The sequence below is a fragment of the Rhineura floridana genome, chromosome 1, assembly GCF_030035675.1.
Source record: "Rhineura floridana isolate rRhiFlo1 chromosome 1, rRhiFlo1.hap2, whole genome shotgun sequence".
In the NCBI taxonomy this organism is placed as follows: Eukaryota; Metazoa; Chordata; class Lepidosauria; order Squamata; family Rhineuridae; genus Rhineura; species Rhineura floridana.
The window spans coordinates 3,494,752-3,522,066 of record NC_084480.1 but is presented as its reverse complement, the minus strand read 5'-3'; positions in this window follow the sequence as shown (position 1 = coordinate 3,522,066).

Genomic DNA, 27,315 nt, shown 5'->3' with positions numbered 1-27,315 from the left:
CTGCAAGTTTCAAAAAGGGCTTCCAGACCCTCTGATTTAGCAAGTTTTCACAGGTGAAATAATATACGTATATTTTAGGACAAAGTGGCTCCAGTGCTGTTGCAAAATTTAGAACTGGAAATAATAATGCTTGTTGAATATTGGGGGGGGGGATTTACATGGGCCCATCCAGTGAGACTGACTGGCAGGAGATTCAGGGCAAGTTTTTTTTTTTTTATAAAGTCCTCCTTCACACAGCACAGAACTAATTTTGGAGATTTGCTGGCACAAGATAAATGGAGTTGGAGAGGTTGAGCAATGGCTGCTAGTTCATAAAAACTGTGTGCAATGGCTCAGAGGCAGCCTGCATATCCGCTGAGGGGAGTGGAGGGATGCCCCAGGCCTTCCAATAATGTTTGAGGGCTGAGAGAAGTGACCAGAGGGGGTCCTGTTAATGGTACTCGCACAAAAATCCAAATGTGCCCAGAGGCCTAAAATGATTGGCAACCTCAGACAATCATGCTCAGTGTGCTTGTGTTTGAAGGCCACACAAGTGTGCAGCATCAATAATCAAATGAAATTGGGCCTTCTCTTATTATGGCCCTTCCTCAGAACTACTTCCTCAGGCCTGCCTGCCTGGCAGCCTCTCTGCAAAATGATCCCCAGCAGGAAAAAGCATTTCTGCAGTAAAAAACTTTCCTTCAGAACTGACTGATTTATTTTATGACTGCTGAGGTTTCGATTATACTGCTGCTGTTTTGCAGCCCAATTGTAGTCTCCCTGGCAGGTTATTTTAAACTATTTCAAGAGTAATACTTTTAAAATTGATTTTATTTGATAATATTTTTATTTTAAGTGTTAACCCTTCGGTTGGCCAAGCTCAGCATCTATGGGTGATTTCCCTTCCATTTGTATTCAGTTCTGGATCCCACCCTCCAAATCTGGGGCCCCAATTTGGATGTGTGGGTAGCAATCTTTCCACCTTTGGGCACAGCTAAGATCTTGCTAAATGACAGCATTTATTCAAGTTAACAAACCATAGCAACATTAACAGGAGACAGGTAACATAGACAAAAATCAAAGTTATCCCAAGTTCAACATTGTCACCTGTCTCCGAGGCCTAGATGTGTCCATGGAAATCTGTCCTTTTATTGGAAAAGATTTTTCCTATTGTCCTACCATTGCGAAAGGTTCAGAAAAGGGCAGCCAAAATGATCAAGGGAACGGAGCAACTCCCCTATGAGGAAAGATTACAACATTTTCAGCTTAGAAAAAAGGTGCAAAAACGAGATATGACAGAGGAATATAAAGTGATGCATGGCATGGAGAAAGTGGGTCGAAAAATGTTTTTCTTCCTCTCACATAACATTAGAACTCATGGACGTTCAATGAAGCTCCGGGCTCCTGCTGGAAGGAAGGGCGGGATATAAATAAATAAATAAATAAATAAATAAATAAATAAATAAATAAATAAAATGAAGATGAATGTTGGAAGATTCAGGACAGACAAAAGAATGTCGTTCCTAATTAGGGGCGTATTTGCCTCCACCATAATTACAGGGAAGAACATTCTCGAATCAAGTGCTAGGAGCCACGTGAGATCAATCATCCTATCAGGGAAGGTGCTGAGCAGCAGATATAAGGCTGCTCTGTTCTTCCCGCTCTTGCCTTTTTCGCCTCGCGGCTTGTGCGGTTTGTCCTCGCTCCGTGGTGTCATTGGTGCTCAGACGTGATCATTCTGCTTATTTCCCTCGTTGCTTGTTTGCTTTTATTCTGCCGTTCCTTGAAGTCCCTTTAACTCCTTTCCTTGTTCCCGCTGATCAGCTGGGCAGCGGGCGTCCGCCCACCCGCCCGACGGCTTCTAGCCGGCTCGTCCTCCCTTTAATCCCGCTTGTGTTCCTGTTGTATTTATAGCATTAAGTTCCCTAATTTACCAGTACCGTTTGCTTAGGAATTGTAGTTGGTGTATTATTTGTTTCCTTGTGTTTGAATTTTATTTGGTGCTTTGGGCTTTAGGTTTCGTTTTTGCTATCCGCCCCCCCCTCCCCTTCCCTTTCGTTTTCCTTCATATTTAGCTTATTTGTTTCTTCTGTTTGCTGGTTTTTCAATTCATTATTTGAGTAGTTCTTATATTGATAGTTCTTGTTTATTAAGATCAATTGTTCAGGTGTTGCAGTAGTTGTTGGATTTTTATATTTGTTAATTTATTAATTATATTCATTGCGTAAAATTCATTCCCCTTTTAAAGAATCCCCTTTACCCCCTCCCTCATCTCTTAATAATAGTAACAATTTATTAACTGGATTATTATAAAATAATAATAATAATAATAAATAATAATAAATTTTAAATAATAATATAAATCATAATTATAAAATTTTGTTAATGTTTTGTACTTGGCACTTTAGGAGTGCTGGTATTCTGTGATAAGTTTGTGTATTCAAACGTTGTTGGAGTTTTATAATTTTGTTAATTGTGTAATTGTTATTTTGCTGTTCTGAGCATGCCGCCCAAGAAGGTGCAACAAAAGAAAGGAGTGCGGGTGGTGAAGCAGGCCACGAAGCACCCCCCATCTCAGCAGACTCAATCCCCTGCCACACTCATCCCTGGGGCTTCAGGGTTTCCCACATCGTCTGTGGTTGCTTCTCCTGCTGCTTATACAGGTGAGCAACATTTACAACCGCACGCTACACATGTACAGGCTTCCAGTGTCCTTTATCGGGATTCCTCAACCACAGGTTCTCCTTTGCAGGTAGACTCATCACACCCAGTGGTATTCATAGGGGGGGTTGGTGCTGTGAGAAGTGTATATATTGTGTTGCTTTTTCAGAATATGTTAAGGATAAATAAAATGTGTGATTTTGATTGTTAAGAATAAATGGTTAATAGGTTAATAAACTGTTTGCAGTAAATAATTCTATAGAAGCTGGAGTTAACATAGAGAAAAGGGGCTTTTTCTTAGAATAGGACATCTGTCTGAAGTTCAAACAAAGCAGCCAGAACAGACAGTTTGTGATCAAAGTTCCACTTTAAAATAGACAGGGGATTTACACTTGACTAATTCAGCTGATGTTTTTAGCCCTTCATTGCTTTGCTTGATGTAAAGGGAGTTTTTATGCTTAGTTAATGAGGAGGGGAGGGGAGTAAAATACCATATATGGGAAATAATAAATAAGGGTATAAGGTAGCCTAAAACTGAGGAGTGGGAGATGTAAACAGGGGAGGAGTTTCATGTGACAGGGACAGGCGGATCTGATAGGCTGTGAACCCTGGAAGTACCTGACCAATGGGGAAAACAGGGGAGGGCATGAAGCGTCGGGCTAGGGGATAAAAGATTTGTACCAATGTCATTTGGGTGTGTCTGCCTTCTGGTAGGACACCTGTCCTTGCAAGTACGAAATAAAAGCTTTTAAAATTGATTCACACTTGTCTCTGTCATGGGTCTTCCACAGGAGACCATTTTTGGGGTCTCATAGGGGGTTTTTCCCTTAAGGAAAACCATGTTTCTTACAGATGGGGGCTCGTTGTCCGGGATACAGTCTTTGGAGTGACCGCTGGTCCCAGTTCTACTGTGGGAAGACGCGTCCTGTTGACCTTTCAACAGTCCCAGGTAGTAAGGGGGACAGTTTGGTCCTTCAACTGACAAAACATCCCAGGACCTAATTTAATAGACCAGACATTGTGAATCAGGGGGAGATTCTTTGGGTGTGGGTTTCTTGGAAGGAAATGACCTGGAACGGTAGGCACACCGCCTAGACACGCGTAAAAGGACCAGGCAACTCTGTGCGCACGGACCAAGGTAAGAAAAACACAAGGGTTTTGGGTTAAGTATTACTTTGGTGGTCAGGGAAACCAAGACAGAAGGAACGGGTGTTTCTTCGGAAGACTCTTGGGTTAACGGAGTCCCTTGAGCCCCTTGAGTGGATTCTCTTGGGTTCCTGGAGAGTAATATCTCTTGGAAGAAATGTCACTTGGGAAGTGATATTTTGTCTTGGTAGAGGGATTAAAAACCCCTCTGGAAGTCTCTTGGGTTAACGGAGTCCCTTGAGCCCCTTGAGTGGACTCTCTTGGGTTAAAGGACTGGACCTTACTAGTCTGTGTAAAACAGAATAAAGTGGGGATTAAAGTCCCGGGCTGGACCTTGTCTTCTTGTGTGAAAAACAGGAAGAGGAAGGTACTCGCCTTAAAAGTGTGAGTGTGTGTGTTAGACCTGAGTGTGAGTGACTGAGGCACATTTTAAACGCAAAGTAAGTCTGAAGTCTCAAATTCACGTTTTCAGACAATCAAGATAAAAAGGGTTGGAGTGTCCCGGGGGGGGGGGTTGGGTCCCCTGAAAGTCACCTGGTGTCTTGGTTGGCGAAAACGGTTGGACAGAGAGACGAAGCAAGTGAAAAGATTGAAAGAGGTCTGACTTTAGCAATGGGAGATAAAAGTAATAAGAAGATTGAAGATCAGACTAAAATATTTACTACAAAAATACCAGATAAGGAAATTAATATACCTCCTAAAAGTTCATTGGGAGTAATGTTGAGAATATGGGAAGACTTGCCTTGTACAAAAGACAAGGACAAGAAGAAAATGATTAGATATTGTTGTTCTGAATGGTCAAGCCAACCCTTACAACCTCCAGACATATTTTGACCCAAATTTGGAGTCTTTGAGGCTTGGCTTTGTCAACGTTTAAATTTCTTTGTAAACAATAAAGAACCATTCTCACAGGAAGAATCAGATTATGCATCATGTTGGGTGGGAAATGTTAGTGAGAACTGTTATTCTTTAAGATTCAGAAATAACCAGGATAGAACTAATAAACCAACTAAAAAGACAAGGGAGGTAGAGAAATCTAAAGGTCCTCCCTGGGACCCTCCACCCTATTCAGGAAATATAGAACTGAGGGAACTGCCTGGAGTAGACCTGATTAATTTGGATAAATTGATGGTCTCCCTCAGTCCATCCATACCTCCCTCTGGCCCCTCATCAACTTCCAGTAAAGTTGCAACAACTCAAACAGAGCCTGATACAAGACCCACTATTAATGACTATTCTACACAAAGGAAGTCACAGGGGGATACAAGTTATGGATGTATGGGTGTTTATACAATAACTAAACAAGTTAGTTAATGAAAAGGCAAGAGAAACTGCCTTACAGTCAGAACCAATCACAATTAATATATTAGTTCCATCAGTACCAATTATAGAAATTGTCCCCAGTTTCATCAAACAGGAAATAAAACAATTAGAAAATTAGGTTTGAATAATCATTTGATGGTGTTGTTGGTGTTGGGAATTAAGGATGTGACAAAAGAGATGGACAATGTTGTGAAGTTAAGTCAAGGCCATTAATTTAAGGATCCAATAAGAATGAGAATTGTGGTCTGGACATTGTATGTGTTAGAAAATTTAGGAGAAGGCTATTCCCTTCACTCCAGTCTTTTCAATTGAGAAGTGGAGAATTTGAAACTGGGAACCAAGTGCAGGAGGTCATATTAGGAAGTGAGGATTCAGACCAAAATTAATGCATGCAAGTTAAGAGAAACCCCACAGCCCATCCTCTGGATTTTGTAAGGAACAAATGTTTAGATTCCAAACATTATCGAGGACTTGTTGTGGAGAAAAATAAATTGAGAGCAAAAAGAAGTAAAATGTTTATAAAGGTGGTCAGTTTTACCCACTTGTCATTTTTGCAGCAGAAAATAAGAAAGTAAAATGTCCAAAATGTATGAGAAATATGGCATGTTTCCAGTAGAATTCTTATCTTTGTGGCATACTCATATAAGCACTTAAAGCAAAAAAGCAACAGTTCCTAGAAAAAAAAAAAAGAATCTTTGATTTAGAATTAAAATCATTAATTTGACTTTAGAAGGTAGGACTTGGTTTTCCAGTTTTGACAACTAGGTCCCTCTAAATAAGAAGATTCTGATAAGTTATAGGGTGAATATAAATTTTATTTGGGTTATTAGTGTAGGGCCAATTACTTTAAAAATTTGGAACTGCCATATGATTTTACATGTATATTCTTTTTGAGGGAAATTACTCTATCCTACTCCTTTGTTGTCTAATGAGTAAGGATTTATGTATAAACATTCAGGTTCTTAGAAAAACTTGGAATGTTTTTTAGTAGTTATGAAGTAGTGCCTGAGTGGGGACACTCACTCAAGATTAAAAATAATTGGAATGGGCAGTATTTGGTTATAAGTACATACTCCCAGGAAAGTGAACAAAGAGAAAGGGGAGTCATGGCTATAGTAATTATATATAAGAAGAATGAGATATAAATGAATTTGACTGATTTAATTAGGAAATAATGTCATAAATATTGTTAAATCAAACACTATTTTAAGACATAGATGAAAAACACTAAGAAATTCTGTATACAGAATTGGCACATGTGTATACTTTAATCATTTGATAGGATAAAAATTATATTAATGTTAATTTATAAAAAGTAAAGGAGGAGAAATATTTAAGAAATTAAAAGGTATTCCTACCGTAGAAACTTCACACCTGGGTGTCTACTGAAGTGGACTTTCAGCTGTGCCAGTTTCCTTAAAATCCAGTCCAACGGTCATCTGAAAAGTCCAGATCTGAACGGGCTTTTGGGATAACATCCAGTTGAAGAAATTACTTCATTTCAGTCTGTCTCTCTTAATTGAGTGGCAGGGACTTTCCCAGCTGAGCAGATCATTCAGGGGAAAGTTCACAAGTGTGCGTTATCTTTGCTACAGCCTGATATTCGACTTGGGAAAAAGAATCTGAAACAATTGAAACAGACCTTTTGCTTTTTATATTTGATATGGAGAAACTAGTAGTTTGATAAATTGTTCCAACACAGGCTGAAAAGACCAACCTTTTTGAAAACTGCCCACAAAGGAACTGTTTCTGTGCTAACACAGACAGATTCCTATTAATAGAACAGGAGGAAGTGCCTGTTTGTGACAATTGTGATAAGATAAGGGGCAATATAATCATAAAATCAGTATGGGTTTTAAGTTTGATAATAAGTGTTAAATAGTGTAGTCCTTTGTAGGGGGAAAATCACTTTGTAGGGGGAAAATTATTGTGTCTGGGCCGATGGATGTGGCAGGTGGCCAACTGCCTGGACCAGAGGACCTAGACTGATGTTACCCATTCAATGGATTATTATGCTCATATTTTTTTGCCAGGAAAAGGGGGTACAGGTAAATTTCATGGCAAAACAGTGTCTGGTTATTTATGTGAGAATTTCACTCTAGGGGAATTCTCTCCTTTGCTTTACTAAGAAATAAGGTAAAATGGAGTACTTAGATTACTCTTTTATAGTTAAAGGGGTACTTTAGGATAATATCAGAAATGATCATGGTATTAAAATTATTTGTATTTTTTATGTTAGTTTTGTTTTGGGTCATGACAAGGATGGTGGACATTCACTTCATGGCCCAGGGTTTCAGGACTCATTACAGTCTGACCCTCCTTTTTCATGTTCATATATTATAGCTATTATACATTTTGTAACTGTTACTGTATATATGAGTTGGAGATTATAGACTACCATGTTTGGGGGTGTGGGGAACACACTAACCTTTGGGACCAAGGATCAGTTACTGAAAAATTAGATACTGGCATTATTTTCTTTTATATCCTCCCTAAGGAAAAGAGAGTGGGGGGCCTTTGGCCCAAAACCCCGTCGTTGGAGTCTGCTGTTGATAAGACACAAAGACATTCTTGGACAGACATCACGACTACTTCTTTGGAAAAATTCCTACAGGATTGAGTTAGAGGATCAAAACTGGACAGATAAGGAGAGATTTGAGACTTTATTAATTCCAGAATTAGATACTTGGAGTTCAGGGTGGGAATGAAAGGGAACTTGGATTAGGACCTCCTTTAAGGAATGAGGTTGAATGACAAATGAGAAGAAGGTTACCTGTTATAATAGAAACCAAATTTCTGCCTGTAAGGGAGTGGGGGGGGTCTCAACCAATAATATTTGTATACAAGAAACCTGGACACTTAAGACCAAGGGTTCTAGTACAAATACCCCTCGAGATTGAAACAACACCTAACAGAATACCCCAGGTAGGGGTTAAATGTATAATGATCCCTGAAGTAATTTGTACAGGAATTGTTTGGATTGGAGTTGCAATAATAATAATACTTTGTTTGTTGAACATTTTCTTATATTTCTGGTTTGGTGAAGAGATCACCAGAGATGAAGAGATGGATTAGTCTGAGCAATGTGAAAGTTAGAATGGGAGTTGTGTTACCTGGGAGAAAATAACATTTGGAATGTTGTTTCCAGATAATAACACTCCCATCAGAAAAAGAGCCAAAAATGCCCAAGGAAAGTCATTCAGCCCACCACAGATTGACCTCCAAAGGGTAAAAGTCATAGACGTTCAGGATGAGCAAGTTGAATAGGAATAGCAATAGGAATAAGTGTTATATTGTTTAATCAGGAACAGGAAATATATATTAAAATATAAAATTCATGAGAATAGTAAGAAAGCGGCAGACGGCCAATAATGCCAGTCAGAAGGTCCGGACCCAGAGTAGTTTGGTTAGGACAGTCCTATCCCGTATACTTATATTCAAAATAGAGACAGGATATGGAGAAATAAAATGCCTGGGTAGGATGGGTAAAATATACAGTCAAACTGCTATGTTTGTGCAACAGGCAGGCTAATAGCACAAATAAGCTCCCTCCTCTATAGAAGGACCAGACAGTACCACCAAAATAAGTTGCCTGTTAGCTCTGTACCAGCATGAGAATGCTTGGAACAATGAGACCCTGTCAAGAGCTTTCCCATCAGTTCCCAGCCTTAAAACCTAGAAACTAAGGACACCACCAGTCCAGAGTTTCTAGGACTCACTCAAGAGGTGGGAACTTTGGATAGTTGTACAGGAGATGGGTCGAGTAGTTCTTCTCACCCTCAGGAAACAAGGGCAGACTTATGATGGTATCTGTGGAGGTGGAACATTACAGCTATCCTTCCTGAAAACTGGAAAGGGACATGTGCTATAGCACAATTGGAAAAAAAAAAAAACCATTTACCCTGGCATTTGAACAAACTAAGATGTTTAGTAGAAGAAATAAAAGAAGAGGCAATAGATTCCTAATTTGATAAAAGTATTTAGATAGACTCTATCAGGTATAGATGACCAACTTACTGGGTGGCTGGAGTCCAAATTTGGAAAATAGAAGGGATGGATTTTATATATTTACCTCACTGATAATAGTAGCAGGGGTATTGACTGCTGTGGGGTGTTGCATCATACCATGTGTACGAGAGTTAGCACAGAGAATAATAGAGACGGCTGTAACCAAACAGATGCCTTTAGAACCTTCTCTTTATAATGAAAATGTGTTACTTTTAGCAGAACCAGAAGGAGATTCTCTACCCTTCCAGGAAGCTCGATGTGAGATCATACAAAAACCTGAAGACTTAATGAAAAAGACAACAAAAAGGATGAAATAAAAAAAAGGAGGGATTGTGAGAAGTGTATATATTGAGTTGCTTTTTCAGAATATGTTAAGGATAAATAAAATGTGTGATTTTGATTGTTAAGAATAAATGGTTAATAGGTTAATAAACTGTTTGCAGTAAATAATTCTATAGAAGCTGGAGTTAACATAGAGAAAAGGGGCTTTTTCTTAGAATAGGACATCTGTCTGAAGTTCAAACAAAGCAGCCAGAACAGACAGTTTGTGATCAAAGTTCCACTTTAAAATAGACAGGGGATTTACACTTGACTAATTCAGCTGATGTTTTTAGCCCTTCATTGCTTTGCTTGATGTAAAGGGAGTTTTTATGCTTAGTTAATGAGGAGGGGAGGGGAGTAAAATACCATATATGGGAAATAATAAATAAGGGTATAAGGTAGCCTAAAACTGAGGAGTGGGAGATGTAAACAGGGGAGGAGTTTCATGTGACAGGGACAGGCGGATCTGATAGGCTGTGAACCCTGGAAGTACCTGACCAATGGGGAAAACAGGGGAGGGCATGAAGCGTCGGGCTAGGGGATAAAAGATTTGTACCAATGTCATTTGGGTGTGTCTGCCTTCTGGTAGGACACCTGTCCTTGCAAGTATGAAATAAAAGCTTTTAAAATTGATTCACACTTGTCTCTGTCATGGGTCTTCCACAGGAGACCATTTTTGGGGTCTCATAGGGGTTTTTTCCCTTAAGGAAAACCACGTTTCTTACAGTGCCTCTGCACCCACAGCTCCCTTGGCCTGCTTCTGCAGTGTCCCCTTGGCAGCAGTCTTCGGCCTCCCCTTCTCAGTTGCCCGCCTATTTACCTCTTCCTCAGGGAGTTTACCCTCAGGGTGACACATTGCTCCCTTTGGGTGACCATTTAACATTAGGAACAAAGGAAAAAATTTGGCGTGGACAGTACATTGATTTGTTCTCTCTTCTGTTTCGTGAAAATGAAACAAAGCCTAAGGACAGGCAAGATGTTAAAGAGCGTGAGGCTGCTATTAAACGTAGGGTCAATCGTTTGTGGCCTAACTGGTTGAACGCCTATACGATTTATATGGGCGTTATGACACAGGCTTATCCGTCTAGGGCTTTATCCATGATAAAATATCAGGATATAGTGCATCGGGCCTTCCGAGAATTCTCTGGAACAGCTTGGCTTAGGTATGATCAGAATTTTAGACAAAGAGCTGCATTAGATCCCACCCTTCATTGGGACATTGAACATACTGGACTGTGGCTAGGTTCTATGACATCTGCCAGGCCCTCTCTTGGAGATAGGGCCGATAGTGGGCATTTATTGGCACATGCGCAGACTTCCGCCTCTGGCTACAGCCAAGGCGGGCAGTGGGTTCAATCCCAACAAGTCTGCTGGACAGTTAATAGCAATGGCCGATGCTCAAGACGTCCCTGTAGGTTCCGACATGTTTGTGCACTGTGCGGAGGCAACCACTCTAGTTCCTCTTGACAGAGGGCACGTACACTTCCACAGGGTACAGGGGAGCACCCACAGCCAAAACGCGGGTCTGGCAATAGCGGCTGTATGTCGCAAGGCCAGTAGCCCGATCATGCTGGCTCCTTTGGCGAAGCTGTTAGAGCATTATCCCAATCGGCAGGCTGCTTGTTTTATACTCCAGGGTTTTACGGATGGTTTTCGTATCCCTTATGAGGGTCCTAGGATTGCTACATTGCTAGTCAATCAGCCCTCTTATAGTAATTTAGTGCCCGTAGTTTTAGCCAAGCTTCATAGGAGATACTTGCTGGTCGGATATCAGGCCCCTTCCGTTTTCCTCCTTTGGAAAATTTGAGGATTTCCCCTTTAGATATTATCCCTAAGAAGCAGGCTGGAGAATATCGCCTGATTCATAATTTGTCATTCCCAAAAGGGGCCTCTGTCAATGATGGCATTTCCCCATTATTTGCATCAGTTAGATATACTTCTTTTGACGAGGCGGTTAGAGTAGTTAGAAAAGCTGGAAGGGGTGCTTTAATAGCAAAGTGTGATATAAAATCTGCTTTTTGCCTTTTGCCAGTACACCCCGAGGATGTGGATTTGCTTGGTTTTTAAATTTCAAGATCAGTTCTACGTCAACAGAGCTATGCCAATGGGCTGTTCTGTGTCGTGTGCTGCTTTTGAAGCATTTAGCACATTTCTAGAATGGGCATTGAGGAGGAAAGCATCGTCCTCCTTTTCTGCTCATTATCTTTATGATTTTTTATTTGTGGGGCCGGCCGGGTCTTCTCATTGCCTTCATTTGATGCAATCTTTTGACACTTTAACTGACAAATGGGGAGTTCTGTTAGCTCCCGAAAAGTCAGAGGGCCCTACTACTTCCCTTATTTTCTTAGGGATTCAGTTAGATACTGTGACTGAGTCCTCACGTTTGCCGCTTGAGAAGTTGGTAGTACTGCGTCAACTGCTCTGTTTAGTTGAAAAAGATCACATTGGCCCGGTTACAAGAACTTGTCGGCCACTTAGTTTTTGCTTCCAAAGTTATTTCCCCTGGTTGTGCGTTCCTCAGGCGTTTATGTGACGCCATGAAGGGAGTTCACTCTCGCTTCCATTTCATAAGGATCACGTCAGGGATGAGAGAGGATTTGTACATGTGGCTTGCATTCCTGAAGGATTTCAATGGCCTTTCCTTTTGGAGGGAGGAATTACTCTTAGAAGCGGAATTACAGGTGCATTCTGACGCTGCCGGAGGCATTGGCTTTGGGGTCATCTTTAGAGCCCAGTGGTGTGCTGAGCGATGGCCTGACAGTTGGCGAGATATCGGAATTACTTCCGACTTGACATTTTTGGAATTTTTTCCAATTGTGGTCGCTGTTCATATCTGGCCAAAGGCATTTACAAACCGCACAGTGCGATTCTGGTGCGATAATATTTCCACAGTTAGTGTGATTAATGCCCAAACTTCTAAGTCTCCTCGGGTCATGCGCTTGGTGCGTGATTTTGTGTTGCAATGCTTGCGCTTTAATATTTTATTCCTGGCCAGACATGTTCCAGGTTTGCAGAATACGGTAGCTGATGCACTTTCACACTTACAGATGGCGCGCTTTCACGAGCTTGCACCTGGAGCGGCTCTGGATCCTGTACCAATCCCACCTTTCCTGTGGAACCTTGGCAACTAGAAGTTGGGGTTGCGATTGCTACCGCTCTGGCTCCCAGTACTCAAAATGCGTATGAGCATTCATTTGCTAAGTTCCAGACTTTCCGTATAGGCACGGAGCTGCCTTTGGAGTGGCCTATTCCTGTGGAGCATTTATTGCAGTTTATGACACATTTAAAAGGGCACAATAATTCTGTTTCTACAATTGCTGGTCACCTCTCGGCACTAGCCTTTATTTCCAAGGCAAAGGGGGCTGCCGGATCATTCTGTAGATTTTAGGGTCAGAAAGGTCTTTGTGGGTTGGTCGCGTTCCGCTCCCAGGTCCACTGGCCGGAGGAGGCCAATCACGCCCGATGTCCTCCTCCAGATCCTGGCACTATTTAAGTCTTTATGCTCATCTCAGTATGAGTCGCACCTGTTCGCCGCAGTAACTCTGACGATGTTTTATGGTGCTTTTCGCCCTAGCGAAGTATTGCCCCCTTTTAAGTGCGATGTGACTTATCGAGCCTTATGCTTTGGCGATTGCACATTAGGTGCAGATATAGTGAGGTTTTCACTGCGGGTCTCTAAGACCGATCAAAAGGGCCATGGCAGTATCGTGCTTTTACGAAGTTGCCAGGTCCAGGTATTGTGCCCTGTGTCTGCAATGCGACAATTCTTATCCATTCGGCCGGCGGGCCAGCGTTATTTGTTCATACATGTGGATGGTACTGCCCTGACTCAATTTCAATTTTGGGCCGTTGTTCGGCGGGCCTTGTTGGCCAGTGGTCACGATGCTGGAGTCTATGGGCTGCATTCTTTCCAGATTGGTGCAGCTACAGCTGCGGCCCTTGTGGGCATGAGTATCAGCGAGATACAGGCGATCGGAAGGTGGCGTTCCGATGTATTTAAGTCTTACGTCAGGTTTTAACAGATGACTTTGTTTTTGTTTCCTGTAGGTTTGACAAACATCCCAATTCCCATCAGGATCGTCTTGTGTAGCCACTCAATTGTGTTTTGGGCTCACCGGAGGGCATCCTCGTCTGTTTATGGAACACAGCTGCAGCTTTCTGCCACAGCTACGATTCAGTGGAAAGCCCGGAGGGGCATGTTATGGGATGCATTGCTGCCTGCTGTGTGCCGGATCATGTCATTGGCTGACAGGCCGCACATATTGTTAATTCATTTGGGTGAAAATGATTTGGTGCAGCGTCCTGGGTTGGATTTGCTGCTAAAAGTTACGCGTGATCTCACGTGGCTTATTAGATCATATCCCCATCTTCTGCTTGTATGGTCTGAAATGTTTGTTAGAAGGGTTTGGAGGGGTGCTGTTCACCCCAATAAGATAGATAGAGCTAGGAAATGGGTCAATAGGAAGGTTAGGGATTTAGTTTTGTCTCTTGGTGGGGCAGTTATTCCTCATGATAGGATTAGGTTCCATGCCCCACATCTATTTCGAGATGATGGTGTTCATCTTTCTGAGCAAGGGTGTGACCTGTTTTTGGAGGATCTTATGGGGGGATTAAGGGGATTGTTATCCTCATTGGGTGGAGGGGACCAAGCTTAAGCTGATCCCCTCTTGTGGCATAGAATTCGGGCAGGTGAGGTATATGGGGGTTAAAATTAGGTGGTTAAGGCATCATGAAAAAGGGGCACTTCCTAGGGAACCATCAGGGCTTTGTGTCCGGTGGGGATCTGTGTTGTGTCCTTGTGGGACCTGCTTGCGCATCATGGTGAACGCCTGTACGGCGGGGCTATGGTGTGGGGGTTGGAACCACACAGCTGGCTCCAAGAGCAAGGAGGGAGGAATTCACCCACGTCCTTGACTACGGAGTCACGTGATGATGAGAAGTGATGCCTTAAGAAGGTGAGGGTGTAATCCCTCGTTGTTAGGTTTAGCCTCACCTGCCCAAAAATATATAGATTTGAATAATTGGCTGTATTGCATTGGATTTAGGATGTTATATTTTAATAAATATAACATTATACCAGTTTGGTGTCATGAGTCTTCTTTGTGTGGGGGCAAAGGACTTCTCCACGCACACAGGGTTAAACTATGGAACTCACTCTCAGAAGAGGCAGGGATGGCCACCAACTTGGATGGCTTTGAAAGAAGATTAGCGGATTCATGGATGACAAGGCTGTCAACAGCTACTAGCCATGATGGCTGTGCTCTGCCTCCACTGTTGGAGGCAGGATGCCTCTTAATACCATTTGCTGGGAAACACATGTGAGGAGAATGCTGTTGGGCTCAGATCCTGCTTGTGAGCTTCCCGCAGGCATCTGGTCGGCCACTGTGAGAACATGATGCTGGACTAAATGGCCCCCCTTTGGCGTGATCCAGGAGGCTCTTCTTACATTCTTCTGTCATTTGAGCCTTACTCAGAGTTAATTCAAGTGCAGCAGGGTCCCTTTGCCCACACAGATGCAAAAGACTGACAGCAGTGCAACAGAAACTCTCCAATACCTGGCAGCAGCAAATATGGGTGTATTGCACATACTTCAGCTAACTGGTGGCAACAGCAAATTTGTATTCCAACCAGCAAGCATCAGCAAAGATTCTCCCATAGCTGTTTTTTTGTCTCTGCAGTGTCCACTGATCTGAAGTGCAAGAAAGATCCCAGCTACGAAGGGCTCATCTACACAACGGTTTAATGAGTGTTTGGTGCTACTCACATCCCCTTTAAATTTTCATGGTTCACATGATGTTACTGGCAAACAGAAGCTATCACACGGTTTCCCCCCTGTGAATCCGTACCCTTCTGATAATACGAAAAGGGAGGGGAAAACATCTTCACTCCATATCTCTAGTGCTTGCAGACGCTTTGCTCCAGTGCTTTTAGGTGGGTGTGTCAATCGTTCCATGCTCCCTCCCTCCTCCTCCCTTTGTTCATTTCATTTCTTGTAGGCTGACAAGCAACTTCTGGCTGCTCTCCCCTGTACTGCTAGCATTTTTATGTTGCTGCAAATGTTGTCTTTATTTTTCCTTTCCCCCCTAACTTGTGTGCAAATCATAACACTGCTTAAACAAAGATTTGTATTTCAGCAGTATCCTACCAGGGAAAACACAGTTGTTCGCACTTCCATTTTTTTAAAGGAACCCACTGCAGCATGCTTGGTTGCCAAGCAACCAGAGGGAGTGGAAATGTTAAATTAGAAGGGTGTGGTCCTTAGGAGATTGTGTGATTGATCCTTCCCCTCACTGTGAATAGAAAACACAGTGTTTGCAGCTGGCCCCTTACTGTGGACTGTGCAAATGGAAAACAGAGATAAAAACAGCATTCTTTAGCACAAAGGTATGCTCCCATGTGGATTAACCATAAGTGTGGCTCACAAGCTTCACTTCCTAGTAGTGATTTTAGCCAATCATGACATAGGATCTTTAGTGCAAATGTTAGCAGAACTCTTCTTCAAGCATTCAGGTCAGCAATAGTTCAGTTATAGATGCGGTTACAGCTAGGGCTAGCAACATCCAATCAGCTCTTACATTTTCACTCCATGAAGAGAATAGCTCCCAGTCTTTCTCCTGTTTCCTGATCTCAGAACTCCCAGTGACCCTGTGCTCAGGGTGAAACAGGTACTATGGACAATGCACAAGCGTCCCAAGCACCCATTTGTTGGTTTACACATATTGCAACACTTACATTTAAACATATCTTCCAGCTCGACCCAACATGCAAGTCACGCTCCTTCACAGCAATGCATCTTGGTGTTCTTGCAAAAAGAGTGCACTTCCAACCGCCACCACTTGGTGACTTCTGCTTTTCTCTGCAGCAGCCTTTCCCAACCAGTGTGCCTCCAGATGTTGTTGGCCCACAACTCCCATCAGCCTCAGCCAGCATTGCCAATGGTCAGGAAAGATGGGAATTGTGGTCCAACAACATCTGGAGGCACACTGGTTGGGAAAGGCTGCTCTACAGTGTTACAAAATTGACTCAGAAATAATTATACATTATTTTATAATTTATATTCTGTTAACAACACAACAAATGCCAGTTCACATGGAGTTTTTGTCTTCCTGTAGAAATTCAATCTGTGCACATGTGAACTGACTACCAAAGCATTCAAACTGAGAGTATATTTATTTCCACAATGTGTGATATGCAAAATTGTTCTCCTCTTCAGCAGGCTTTTCTGGGAATTGGAAACAGCAGATCAGCAGCCTGATCCTAGGCATGCTGATTTTGAAATCAGTTTCACTGTGTGCCATAGGGCTTAATCCTAATAAGCATGGATTGCAGCCTTAAGGCTTTTTTATTTTGAAGCAACCTTCCCATGTGGTCTTGCAGAAGTCACTTGAGATTTGGGTCCTTTGCTTCTCCCTTCTGTGACTCGCTTGCAAGACTTCCAGTCCTCTTGTACGGGGGCCAAATGCAATTCGATGGGTTTGATCTAATAGTTCCTACAGGAAATTAAATTGGCTATAGCTAAATGAGTTGACACCAGTGATCCCTTCCCTTTCAAATCTATGAATCTTTGTTCCTGGAGCTACTCCATGTTTATACTACTGTTGGCAGACCACAGAGAGAGAGAGAGAAATGCATCCGCAGAAAGTAATTAATGTGCTTTCAAAAGCTTATAGTATTTGAACTTGAGTAAAAATTTGGACAGGAAAAGGACACGCATTTGAGTTCCTATTGGGAGGTTTTTGTTTTTATTTTCAGAAGTTCATTTTGGGTGGTGGCTAACTTTGTCCACTGATGGTTTCCCCTTTGCTTTTTCTGATCCATCTCCACCCACCACAGTCCAGCATCCTGTTGCTCACAGTGGCAAACCAGATCCCTGTGGGAAAGTCGCAAGCAGGACCTGAGTGCAACAGCAACTCTCCCCACTTGTGAATCCCATCAACTGCTATTCAGAGGCATCCTGCATACTCTGACAGCAGAGAAAGAACACAGTCATTATGGCTAGTAGCCACTTATACCCTTATCCACCATGAATTTCTTTCTTTCTTTCATTTATTTATTGAATTTATTAGTCACCCATCTGGCTGGTTATCCAGCCACTCTGGGCGACGTACAACATAAAAACATACAAATTACATTAGAGCATTAAAAATCTCAAACAATAATAATAAAACCTAACCCACCCCAAAAGCCTGCCTGAAGAGCCAGGTCTTCAAGGCTCGGCGGAAGCTCAATTTCACTAATCTTTTAAAGCCATGCATTTTCATGTTTCCCTCTGAGTGCTCTTGATTCTGATCAGGAGTGCGAGGCACTTAAGGAAGGGGAAGGGGGGATGAGGCAATGGAGCAGAGCCCTTTTGATGACCCAACCCCGACTCCAGATGTGCCCAGATCTACTGATGAGGCAGGAGTTCCGGAGGCTGCCTCTTCTTTGAAGGATGAGGAGGTGGGTCCAGCTATGTCTCCCAAGGAGAGGTGGCACATCAAGAGAGAAGAGCTCATCTCCCTAGGTGAAGTGCCCACCTTCAGGCCAGGAATTCGCACAAGTAGCTGGGCACGCTGCTTAAAAGCCTGGTGGGTAAGAACATAAGAACATAAGAAGAGCCTGCTGGATCAGGCCAGTGGCCCATCTAGTTCAGCATCCTGTTCTCACAGTGGCCAACCAGGTGCCTGGGGGAAGCCCGCAAGCAGGACCCGAGTGCAAGAACACTCTCCCCTCCTGAGGCTTCCAGCAACTGGTTTTCAGAAGCATGCTGCCTCTGACTAGGGTGGCAGAGCACAGCCATCACGGCTAGTAGCCATTGATAGCCCTGTCCTCCATGAATTTGTCTAATCTTCTTTTCAAGCCATCCAAGCTGGTGGCCATTACTGCATCTTGTGGGAGCAAATTCCATAGTTTAACTATGCGCTGAGTAAAGAAGTACTTCCTTTTGTCTGTCCTGAATCTTCCCACATTCAGCTTCTTTGAATGTCCACGAGTTCTAGTATTATGAGAGAGGGAGAAGAACTTTTCTCTATCCACTTTCTCAATGCCATGCATAATTTTATACACTTCTATCATGTCTCCTCTGACCCGCCTTTTCTCTAAACTAAAAAGCCCCAAATGCTGCAACCTTTCCTCGTAAGGGAGTCGCTCCATCCCCTTGATCATTCTGGTTGCCCTCTTCTGAACCTTTTCCAACTCTAGAATATCCTTTTTGAGATGAGGCGACCAGAACTGTACACAGTATTCCAAATGCGGCCGCACCATAGATTTATACAACGGCATTATGATATCGGCTGTTTTATTTTCAATACCTTTCCTAATTATTGCTAGCATGGAATTTGCCTTTTTCACAGCTGCCGCACACTGGGTCGACATTTTCATCGTGCTGTCCACTACAACCCCGAGGTCTCTCTCCTGGTCGGTCACCGCCAGTTCAGACCCCATGAGCGTATATGTGAAATTCAGATTTTTTGCTCCAATATGCATAATTTTACACTTCTTTATATTGAATTGCATTTGCCATTTTTCCGCCCATTCACTCAGTTTGGAGAGGTCTTTTTGGAGCTCTTCACAATCCCTTTTTGTTTTAACAACCCTGAACAATTTAGTGTCGTCAGCAAACTTGGCCACTTCACTGCTCACTCCTAATTCTAGGTTATTAATGAACAAGTTGAAAAGTACAGGTCCCAATACCGATCCTTGAGGGACTCCACTTTCTACAGCCCTCCATTGGGAGAACTGTCCGTTTATTCCTACTCTCTGCTTTCTGCTTCTTAACCAATTCCTTATCCACAAGAGGACCTCTCCTCTTATTCCATGACTGCTAAGCTTCCTCAGAAGCCTTTGGTGAGGTACCTTGTCAAACGCTTTTTGAAAGTCTAAGTACACTATGTCCACTGGATCACCTCTATCTATATGCTTGTTGACACTCTCAAAGAATTCTAATAGGTTACTGAGACAGGACTTTCCCTTGCAGAAGCCATGCTGGCTCTGCTTCAGCAAGGCTTGTTCTTCTATGTGCTTAGTTAATCTAGCTTTAATAATACTTTCTACCAGTTTTCCAGGGACAGAAGTTAAGCTAACTGGCCTGTAATTTCCGGGATCCCCTCTGGATCCCTTTTTGAAGATTGGCGTTACATTTGCCACTTTCCAGTCCTCAGGCACAGAGGAGGACCCGAGGGACAAGTTACATATTTTAGTTAGCAGATCAGCAATTTCACCTTTGAGTTCTTTGAGAACTCTCGGGTGGATGCCATCCGGGCCCGGTGATTTGTCAGTTTTTATATTGTCCATTAAGCTTAGAACTTCCTCTCTCGTTACCACTATTTGTCTTAGTTCCTCAGAATCCCTTCCTGCAAATGTTAGTTCAGGTTCAAGGATCTGCCCTATATCTTCCACTGTGAAGACAGATGCAAAGAATTCATTTAGCTTCTCTGCAATCTCCTTATCGTTCTTTAGTACACCTTTGACTCCCTTATCATCCAAGGGTCCAATTGTCTCCTTAGATGGTCTCCTGCTTTGAATGTATTTATAGAATTTTTTGGTGTTGGTTTTTATGTTCTTAGCAATGTGCTCCTCAAATTCTTTTTTAGCATCCCTTGTTGTCTTCTTGCATTTCTTTTGCCAGAGTTTGTGTTCTTTTTTATTTTCTTCATTCGGACAAGACTTCCATTTTCTGAAGGAAGACTTTTTGCCTCTAAGAGCTTCCTTGACTTTGCTCGTTAACCATGCTGGCATCTTCTTGGCCCTGGCGGTACCTTTTCTGATCTGCGGTATGCACTCCAGTTGAGCTTCTAATATAGTGTTTTTAAACAACTTCCAAGCATTTTCGAGTGATGTGACCCTCTGGACTTTGTTTTTCAGCTTTCTTTTTACCAATCCCCTCAGTTTTGTGAAGTTTCCTCTTTTGAAGTCAAATGTGACCGTGTTGGATTTTCTTGGCAATTGGCCAGTTACATGTATGTTTAATTTAATAGCACTGTGGTCACTGCTCCCAATCAGTTCAACAACACTTACATCTCGCACCAGGTCCCGGTCCCCACTGAGGATTAAGTCCAGGGTTGCCTGGTAGGTAGGGAAACTCATTGGAACAACCTCACAGCTCCCATGCAGTCCATCTTGGACACCTGAAACTTGGCCTTGATTCTGAACAGGTCTTCAGGTTGCCACCTCTTGGCCTTGTAAGAGCACCTGGACTCTATGCTGTTCTTTCCACAATGCTGAGCTGGTACTGTTAGTCTGCAGTAATTAGGGATGGGTGAGAAATATGATTCAGTTCACATTTAAAACTGAATATATCAAATCCACACTTTCCGGAACAATATCAGAACCAAAACATAGCCATCCTTTAAAATTCGTACTTATTTGAATTTTGCAATGCAATTCTCCAACCAAGCGATGTTTACAAAAATGCATGTGTGCATAAAAATGGATATATGAGTGAAAATCATACAAAAATGCATTACGTGAGAGATTGCTGCAAAAATGTGTACATTAGTCAAAATTGCCTACAAAAATGTGTTAATTAGGAGAAATTTGCACTAGAATGTTAAAGAATTTCATGAGGTTTTTGTTTAAAAATTGCAAGTTGCTGCAGAAATGTAAGGAAATGAATTTAAGATTGGAAAAATGAGAAACTGAGAGAACTGAAACAGACAGCTCTTTTCATCCTTAGCAATAATGAACTTTCACTTCTTCACTTGCAAAAAAGTGCACTTGTTTTGGGGGGGACGGGAGCTAGGACACCCATCATCACTACTTTTTGTGGCTGTGAATTCCATACTTTTAACTGTGCTGAGTAATTAAGTCTTTTGTTTATCCTGAATCTTCCAACATTCAGCGTCATCGGACATCCGTGAGTTCTAGGACTATGAGAAAGAGAGAAAAGATGCCCTCCCCACTTTCTTCACAGCATACATAATCTCTCCCATGATTCTCCTTTTCTCTAAACAAACAAACAAAATACAACACAGCCAAACATTATAACATTCTACTGCCTTCCTTCCTTCCTTCCTTCCTTCCTTCCTTCCTTCCTTCCTTCCTTCCTTCCTTCCTTCCTTCCTTCCTTCCTTCCTTCCTTTCTTTCTTTCCTTCACATGCCAGAGGCTCAAAGTGTTTGCAATCATTTAAAGAAAATATATATATGGTGCTGGCCAACCATTTCTCTGTTAGGCAGCTTGTTGGTTGATAACCGAGCCTGCTTGATCGGAGCTGATGATTAGGAGGATAGTTGGGAATCTTCCTGTGTTTTGGAATGAAATGCAGCATATGTGGAAAATGAGCAGTTTGTCCCTTTGGAGGAGACAGAAGGAGAGCGGTGAGTTGGCTGAAGGTAGTTAGAGCTGCAGCATGCATCCTTGGGCAGATCTTGATGCGCAGTACCAGATTTGCTGCCTCAGAGGAGTTGCATGCCCCTTGCTTGCTGTTATGACCTACTTGTATATTTGTAAATAAACTGCAAACACTCCCGTGTTATCTCATCTAAAAGAAATACAATCTGTGGGCACTAGTCACTTCAAAAACAGCAAGTATGGTTTTTCTGGCTGTGTTTTGAAGCAACTCTTCCCTCAGCTGGATACACTTCCCTTCCCCACTGCTGACTTCAGTTCCTTCAGGACCGCCCACAGCAAAGCGTTGGGCCAATCAATGTCTCTGCCTGAGCCTACAGCAAAGCTTTTCCATTGGCCACACCTGGAGGGGCAATGGATTGATCTACCAATCAGTGTGAAATCTGTCTGAAGCTGAATTTAAAAAAAACTGCACTGGACATGATCTGACCAGGTTTTAGAGTAAAAAGGGGGAGGGAGTTTTACTAGTGTCATATGCCGCCATTTTCAGAAAAGAGAGGAAGAGATGCACTGGAATTGGCACAACAGTAAATATGTCTCTATCCCACGAAATTGTCTCCACTTTGGGAAATGAGACTTGGACCTCAGTTCAGATAGGACTGTGGACCCATTGTAAAGGCTTGAGCAAATCACTATCTCTCAGCCTCAGTTTTTCCTCTTGTACAATGGGAAGGATACAGGAATGGCCAAGAATGTCACTTAAGGAGTACACCACTGCAGCCTTTCCTAATTGTGCTGGCTGGACCTGATGGGCACTGTAGTTCAAAATATCTGGAGGGCCCAAGTTAGGGGAAGCTGCTCCGCTAGATCAGGCCAAAGAACCATCTAGTCTAGCACCCTATTTCCAGTGACCGATGCTCTTAGGGGAGCTCACAAACTGGACATGAAAACAACAGCCTCCCCCCCTGTGTTCACAACACCTAGTTTTCAGAGGTAGACTGCCATTGGACATGGACGTTTCATTAACTTGACATGGCCAAAAGCCATTGCAAGGCCTGTCAGACATGAACCATAAAACATTTTGCAAAGTAAATGCGATGGATAAATGAGAATTAGTCACTGTCTGTAAAGCTAAAATTGGCAGCTTTGGGTGGAAAGCAAGCTGCCCTATACCAAGTCTACCCCTCTTTTAGCCCAGTTTCCTCTACTCTGACTGGCAGTAGCTCTTCAGGATCTCAGGAAGAGACAGGCCTTTCTAACCACATGCTAGGAGAAGGGCTGCAGATCAGTGGGAGAGTGCCCACTTTGCACGCAGGAGGGCCCAGGCTCAACCCTTAACGCCATCTCTAGGATAGGTCTAACAACTGGTATAGCACAGTGGGGAGGAGAGCCTGGCTGGGAGTCCAGAGTCTGTGAGTTCAAATCCCTGCTCGTGTCTCCTGGGCGTCAAGGGCCAGCTAAAGATCACCCCACAGGGAATGGCTCAGGGGTGACGTGCCCTGCCACCTGTGCAGCCGTGGGCAAGCTGCAGAGACCCAAGGATCCCAGTGGCCCCCCAGGTGGCAGTTGCGGACAAGGAAGGGGCTGGCTTGTGCAGTGGGGAGGACTAGCCACAGAGGGAGGCAATGGGAAACCCCCTCTGAATACCGCTTTCCACGAAAGCCCTATTCATGGGGTAGCCATAGTTGGGGTTGACTTGAAGGCAGTTCATTTCCATTTCAGGATAGGTCTGGGAGAGACCCCTGTGTGAAACTGTGGACGCCTGCTGCCAGTCAGTGCAGACAGTATGAAGCGAGATGGGCCAGTGCTCTGATGCAGACAATGGCAGTTTCCAGTGTTCTAATGCAGCTGGTCTTTTTTTAACTGGAGATGTTGGGGACTGACTTTGGGATCGTTTGCATGCAAAGCAGGTGGTCTGCCTTGGAGCTTAATCCTCCACCAGTTTCAACACAGTCTCACAATAGCCATATAAATCTAGCTGGGTATTTTGGAAGGGGGTGGGAGGGAGCTCTGAACAAGCAGCCTGGGAGGCAGTTCTTTTGCCTGTGCTCTCAGCTCTTTGGGATGCCTGATTGGGTGGAACTGAGCTGTGAGGCAAGAACAGACTGGATTTAAATCTTGTCTATCATGAATTCATTGGACTGGCCTTAGGTAAGTCATTTTCTCAGTCTTAGCCCTCCCATCTGCAATATGAAGAGAATACTGGCCTTATTTTAGGGATGCAAGGAGGCAGCAATTTCCCTCCCAACTTGTGTTCATTGCGATCAGAGCTATTTCTATTCCACTAGAGTTGGGCTTCTGTTAAAATTGATGTTATTCGTCTTGCTATCTGCTATGGTTGAAACCATGTAATTAATCATTAAATTAATTCACTAATAGGCAAAAAACCTTGCAGTTTAAGAATGTACCTATAGCCAACAGATATTTCTATCAAACTTTAAAAAGCAGGGGAATTGGGCAGCTATAGTGAATGCACCAGGGGAGCAGGAGACATTGTACTGCCCTACAAATTGGTCAAAATGCAAACACTATTTGGGTTGGTCTTTCACAGTCCAATCCACTTCCTGTGTAGCTTGGGAGAATTTCAGAATCATTCTTTTTCAGGGTTTCCCCCACCTTTTTATTCTACAGCAGGCACATGTAGCCTCCCACCCAAATTTAAACCAAAGCTGTCCCTGGCCACATCCACACCAGACTGTTATTTCACTTTAGATAGTCATGGCTTCTCCCAAAGAATCCTGGGAAGGGTGCTGAGAGTTGCTAGGAGATGACCTGTTCCCCTCACAGACCTTCAATCAGAGTGGCTGACTATTAAACCAGTCTGGCCACTGGAGCTCTGTCAGGGGAATAGGAGTCTCCTCTCAGCACCCTTCACAAACTATACTTCCAGGATTCTTTGGGGGAAGCCATGACTGCCTAAAGTGAAATAAAGGTCTGGTGTGAGTGTGGTCCCCTGATTAGGCAAGCCTAGCAGCTGGGAGTCTGGCTTTTAGAACACTGACAGTTGGTTCTTACTGAGCATGCCCAGCCTTATCATTCAGTTCAATGCTAAATTTCTTAAATTAATTAAAAATCAGCCAGATTTTTTTTTAACTTTTAAACTGCAGAGGATGAAGGTCAGGATATGGGGCAAGGTCAGTAATAGGATTACAGGTACTCTGTGAACATGGGTGATTTTTAATTAATTTCAACAAATTATGAGAGAAAAAAGTCCTAAAGGGGTCTAGTTTCTCTCTCTCTCTCTCTTTACACTTTGAACTCTCTATTCTCTTTGACTGTTTTGTGTATCACCATGAAAATTTAGGAGGTTGTTAAGCAAGCATTTCTGAGTTCAGTAAGTTCTGTAAGGTTTTGTTTTGAAATGAGCTTATGGCATAGGGGGATATTTTCAATTTAACATTGCAGAATGTGAAAAATCCAAGCTGACTATAGTATACAGACATTCTTGTGGCTGTATAATAAAGTAATTAATTTCAATGCATTTCAGTGGAAGGGAAACATTGAAACTAATGCAATTCCCACTCCTGTTTCTGTTTCTGATAGAATTCTCCAACTTCCCTGACTGCCTTACAGGGTTGTTGTAACTGTTACTGTGGTCCTGTATGAGGTGCTATGAAGACTCTAAATATTAACACGACAACTACTGTTTTCTCAGGTGATCCTGGCCAGGACTGTGCTTGCCAACACCAAGAGAAAAAATGTTTTCTGAGAGCTTAAAGTGTCTCTTGCTTTGGTCATTTTTTTTTAACAAAAGAATGTGATTCATTGCCAAAGTGCTAACTTGCATTACAAATGCCTCTCTTTCATTTCCTCTTTGCCTCAACAGTAATCAGATATTCACATAAATAGCATGGAGTGAGGCCCAAAAGGAAGGTATGAGAAATGCTCACAAGATTTCAGGAGCGTGTTAAATCATTTAAAGGTCTTCAGCTAAAACATTAAGAAAATCCAGTGTGATCAAAGCAAAAGATTGAGAGCCTGAGCTGTGAGGAAGACACAGGGCTGCAAATTCGCACAAGACATTTCCGTGCACGTCCCTTCCCAGTCGAGACGTTAACAAAGCATTCCAGGGCTAATTTGTAGATATTTATCCTACATATCGGCATTGAGCCCAGCCAACTCCATATGTGCCTGTTTCCTTCCCTCCCTGCCCCCCCAAATCAGTAATTATCTGTGGAAGGGAAGATCGAAATCCTAATGCCATATGTTCATTACAGATTCTACTAATGAAAATATATCTTCCTGTCAGGCCTGTGATGAATGGGGCCTGTTGCCTGCAGAGCTTTTGAAACCGCCCCCTCCCCGATGAAACAAACATGCTGTGTAAATGTATCTTTGCATTTCCCAACAATGCATTCAAGCAAACTCCCTACAGACGGGAAAAGAAAGAAAGAGAAGTTTCCTGTTTGGTTTCTTCCTTCACCAGCTGAGAAGTCTGACTCCGTTCCTGTGTGAGGGCATGTGGGAACAGGGTTTCTCTCTCCCCCCCCACCCCTGCTCTGAGAAAAGCACAGCATTTATCACAGGGTAAGGGGACAGCGTTAGTTGTGCTGGATTGCCACACCCAAGAGCCCAGAAACTCACTGGTGAGCTGTTGTGGCGGTTCTTGTTATATTGATTGGTTTATTTATTAAATTTATATTCTCCCCTTCATCCCAGAGGAGCCAGGGTGGCCAAATAAAACACTCTAAAACACATTAAAACAAAACATCTTTCAAAACATATTAAAACAAAACATATTAAAACATTTTTAAACTAAAAAAACACCCTTTAAACAACTTAAAAAGCAATTCCAACACAGACCCAGATTGGGATAAAGCCTCTACTTAAAAGGCTTGTTGAAAGAGGAACATCTTCAATAGATGCCAAAAAGATAACAGAGATGGTGCCTGTCTAATACTGAAGGGGAGGGAATTCCAAAGGATTGGTGCCACTACACTGAAGGTCCATTTCCTATGTTGTGTGGAATGGACCTCCTGATAAGATGGTATCTGTGGGAGGCCCTCACCTCCAGAGTGCAGTGATCAACTGGGTATATAAGGAGTAAGACGGTCTTTCAGGTTTTATTAATCACCTTTTGCTTATGTGTCAAGGCAGTTTACATATATTAAAACAGCTAAAACTAGTTTTAAAATCAGTACCCCCCTCATAGATAGGTTTAAAAACAATGCACAATAAACATCTAAAGCAGCAACCATTTTATCCCGTTAGAAAAGTCTGTCAAAACAAAAATGTCTTCACTTGTTCCTGGAAAGTACAGATAGTGGGCATCTGCCACATCTCAACAGGGAAGCTGTTCCATAGAACAGAGGCAGCCATACTGAAAGCCCTGCTCGAGTTGCTGTGGGGTGGGCTTCTGATATTTTGGGGACTTAAAGGAGAAACTCTTCTGTAGAATGTAAGGACCTACTGAGTATATAAGGGATAAGGCAGTCTCTCAAGTAATCTGGTCCTGAGCTGTATAGGGCCTTATATGTTAGGATTATACTCTTGAACTCAGCCTGCTAGCAGACTGGCAAACCAGTGCAAATCCCACAAGCAAGGCATTACATGCCGGGCGTAGTTTTCTCCCACAAGCAACCGTTCTGTCACAGGGTCGCTAATCCTGTTC